Source organism: Pinus tabuliformis, chromosome 7, assembly GCF_031772625.1.
Source record: "Pinus tabuliformis cultivar Carrire ecotype Pingquan chromosome 7, CPIR1, whole genome shotgun sequence".
In the NCBI taxonomy this organism is placed as follows: Eukaryota; Viridiplantae; Streptophyta; class Pinopsida; order Pinales; family Pinaceae; genus Pinus; species Pinus tabuliformis.
Genome location: NC_142293.1, coordinates 309083415 through 309087956, shown reverse-complemented (window position 1 = coordinate 309087956; position 4542 = coordinate 309083415).

The window sequence follows — 4542 nt, the reverse complement described above, 5'->3', positions numbered from 1 at the left end:
CCATTCATGGAGACTCCTTCTCCTATTTAAGCCTCTACCATTGCCATGAGCAGCTAGTTTTTGGAGTTTTTGGATAGTTTGGATAGTGTGGAATTCATAGTGCTTAGACTGCTGCTGCTAGTAGGTAGTTGGTGTGACAAGTGTGGATTTGCTAGAGGAAGCTTAAGGAAGGTTGTGAGTATTGCTTGTGTGAGAGAGAGCTTTTGTTTTGGGAGATCTACCTCCAAGGGTGAATGCTTAAGAGACTTGCTGGTTGGACCCTTTAGAGAAGGACTCAGCGTCAGAACTTTGGTTGTACCTTTCTCTGTTATTGATTAATAATAGATGACTACTATTATGGTTCCATTCTCATTTGTCTTTGTAATGGTTAATGTGAATTACATCCTTTCTGACTGATGTATAATTGCATTTATTAGATTTCACGCATGTGTTTGTATTTCTTTTCGTGTGTGCAGGTATCTATCTACGGGGATCGTGGAAAATCGTGACCAGCCAAAGCGAAGGAGTGAGAACGACATCTCTGCATCAAACAATAGCGTTGGAATCCAAGTAGGTGTTCATTGTCTCTCTTTTATTTGCAATTAGGAACTTGCACAGTAGCATTGATTGATTGTTGCTAGACCCATTCTGGGCTAGTAGGGATCGCCTCTATCCGTAGAGGGGATTTACCTCTGCAACAATTTGGCGACTCCACTGGGGAGCTGGCCTTTGTCTCTTTTTGTTCATTCTTGTTCTTGAGTTTGATTGTTACTCTCTTTTCAAAATTGGGGATTAGTTCTCTGCCTTTAGACTTCCTGGTTCAATCTGGGAAGTGTCTTAATTGTTTAAAGAGTTCTTGCCTTGGTTTGGGAGTTTTTGGCTTGATTTTGCCTGTTTTTTAGCCTCAGCGCGGTTTATATCAAAACAGTCGCGCTGACAGCGCATAACTGTCTCTTTGACTTCGTGGTCATCGCGCTTTTACGCCAAACAGTCGCGACGGTTCTGAAATCGAACCAGCGCGCTTAAGTCGTGTGCTTCCGCGCTGACAGCGCTTTGTTGCTACGCGTGACCTCTGGTCAGCGCATTGTTGCTGAGTGTTACCCGCGCTGATCCTGTAGAATTGAATTTGTTTCAATTTTGCCTCCTGAGCCTGTTGGTTTGACTATCTCCTGCTCTTTCTACTTGGTTTATGACTTGATTTTTATTGTTTGAATTGTGAAACACTTGCTTGCGAAGTCTTGTCAGACGAATCTTGTTTTGTGTCCTGTGACCTAGTGCCATCATCCCGTTTTCACTGGATTGACCTTGTTTTATCACTCGTTCACGAAGATTCGTTGCTGCTTGCCTTTGCTATCGCGGAAACCTTCCTCTTTTTGCTTTCTTTGCTTGGTTGTTTAGGCGATTGTCGTTGAACCAGTCCTTGGATTGTTTCACTACCCAGACACAGGTCACAGTTGCTTGGGTTCAATCGGCTCTTTTCACGCTTGTTGTGTTTTTCATTGAGTGATTTTATTTCTCTTTACTCGGTGTTGTTGTCTCTCAAAATTCATTTTAAGTGCACAGTGCCATTGAAAAAGAAATCAAACTAATGTCTTTTGCATTCAATAGTTAATGAAAAGAAGAGCATTTCATTGATTTGTGTTCTCAAAAGAAAAATTTCATTTCTTTGTCATTAGCTGCATTAGATTGCTTGATTGATTGAGTTCATTTTGTTTGATTGAAAACTCTTAACCCTCTCATAGTTAGAATTCATCGAACGAAATGGTATTCTTTGGCATGTAGTTTGCATCTAGGTAATTGTGAGAGATCACACGATAAGGCCTGAAACCGAAACTTAATTCAAGATCAACCATAAAATAAACTAAATAAACCTAAAAACGCATTGGAACTTAATGCAAACATCTAGAGGTCTAGGCTAGAGACGTGTTCCGACGTCTTTAAACATAGTCACTATTGTTTCACATTACGGTTGGGTGATTCCTCCTTCTGTGACTCGATAGTGGTCTAACACGGACTGTGCTCCCACGTACCGTCGCGTATATAGGGAGACCCCACTAGGCTTTTATCCTTGATCCATAGGAAGCCGAGTCTGCCGCCCTGCGAACCGTAACGCACCGAACACAGCATTCGGGAAGATTGACTGCAGTACGGAAAGTCCTTGGTTCTCATACGATTGCCAAGGTGTATAAGCAGTTTTACGGATTGCTTGGTAAACCCATTGCCTAGAATCTCCAGAGTAGTCACTTTTGATCCTTTTCGGACTCCTCAAAAGAAAAGGTGCCAGTGAGCGTCTTGTCACTTCGTGCTCATTAAACATTCGAAGGAGACTAGAGTCATCTTTTCGTCCTTTTCTTGACTCTTGAAACATGAAAAGGTCAAGTTTAGTTCCTGTGTCTTAAAAATTTATTTGGCCACGATTAACGTTACCTGGTTAGATCTTGTGTGCGTTAGCTTGAGTAGGCTTCTTTTTGTTTGCCATGGCAACTTTTCCAGGGTTCACCAACCCAAGTTCCCCTCCTGACGGGAATCCTGGTCATTTCCCTCCTCTCGGGAATGTTGGTGCTCCTTATATGGCAACGTTATCCCTTCCGGGGTTAACTGTCGAGTTGCCTGTTTGGTTGTTTTCAACCTCTTTGGTCCCTGCCATATCGGCTGCTAGTCCATCAGTCCCTCCACCTGAACAACATCATGTTGATCCTAAGGTGGATCTCTCCCCTTCGACGCCTACTTCTACATCTTCCTCTTGTACTTTGCCTGGTGAAAGTCTCGATTCGAATAACCAGGTGGCTAAGAAGAAGAAGAAGTCTCCCAAGGGAGAGTCTAGAAGTACAGCTCTTACTCTGAGTACACCTGAAGTCGGGCCCCCTTCTGCTCCTTCGCGGAAGGTTAAGTTTCCTTGTCGATTATGCAAGGAGGACCATCTTCTTCACGATTGTCCTGGAATTCCCAAGGTACTAGAAGTATGGTCTCGTGATCCGGCCTGCCCCTCATCTTCCACTGAAGCTCGCGACGATGCTACCTTATTAGTTGGGAATGGTAAGGGAAAAGGGAAGATTCGAATCCCTTGTAGACTTTGTGAAGGCAATCATCCCCTTCACCTTTGTCCACTCATGGATAAAGCCTCCAGTGTCTTGGAAAGTCTCCCAACTCCCTCACCCCAACTTCCCGTTGGATATCAACATCTTTCTGCAGTTGCATATCATCTGCCTCCCGACAATGAGATTGGTTCACATTCTTCTCTTGTCCAGGCCCCTCTTCCCGAACCCGGCTGTGTCCAGCCTGTTTCAGACCAACCATTGGTCGGAAAGAGTGTCGACTTGAGTCCGCCGCTCGCTCACTCTGTTTTGGAAGAGAATCATGCCCACGTTCTTCTCGTCTCTTCAGATTCTCCGGAGTCCCGAGATGACTCTCCTAACCCAGCTGCTCCCGAAGGTTCTCCTTCGTTTCCTTTAGCACATGGGGGCAATCATACGATTCCCCCACCAAGTAGTATGGTCGCTTCCTTTGATTGGAATCGCCTGATCGCCGGCCGCCTTCCATCCCATGTGCCTTTCCAGATTACAGTACTTGCCTGTGATAAGGCAGTACCTGGCACTGTTCTGGATGAAGGTGCGTCGGTCAGTCTTATGCCGTACACTACTTGGCAAGCTTTAGGTTCCCCGCAGCTTGGGCCGGTCATGCAGAATCTGTTGGCCTTCGACGGAGGAGCCTGTCCATCTCTAGGAGTTCTCCCGAAGTTCCCTATTACTTTGGGAGGAAAAACCGTCTATATAGACGTCTTGGTTACCCAAGGTGTTTTAGACTTTAGTCTTCTCCTTGGTCGCGACTATGTTTACGCCATGGGGGCACTTGTTTCTTCGCTTTTTCGTGTGGTTTGCTTTCCACACGATGGAAGAATTGTGACTATCGATCAATTGTCGTTCGTTAGTCCCCCAATGCCTCCTGCGCAGTTGTCGTCCCCTCCTAGTTTTTATCCACCAGTTGTATCTGCCCCACCGCAGATCAACTACGTGGCCACCTACCCCGTGCCTGTATCCAGTGATGACACCGTCGTGCATAGTGTCCTGGGGGCATTAGGTCCTGACTTCCAAGATGTTTCCCTTCCACCGGGAGTGGCAATCTTGGAAGCCCCGACTTTCTATTCATTATGATGGAGTTCGGGTGGAGCATAGTTCCTTTCCGGTGTCAAGCTCCTTAAAAAATGAAACTAGGTTTGGTTGGAGCACAGTTCCTTGTCTTGTGTCAAGCTCGTTAAAAAATGAAACAAAGTGTCCCGAGCATAGTTCCTGATCTTGTGTCAAGCTCATTAAAAAATGAAACAAGGGTTACGAGGATAGTTCTTTTACTGTGTCAACCTCATTAAAAAATGAAACAACAACTCCCTTTCCAAATCGAGTCTTTTGATTCAGATCTCGTAAAATACAAGTCGAGTCTTTCATCGATCTCGAGAGTGAACCTTCATTCCATCCACTTTGTTGAATGCAATGAAGCTTGGGGGGCATGTACCTTGATTTGCGTTATTATGCTGGGGGCATGCGAACTTATAACAAGCATAGTTTTTCG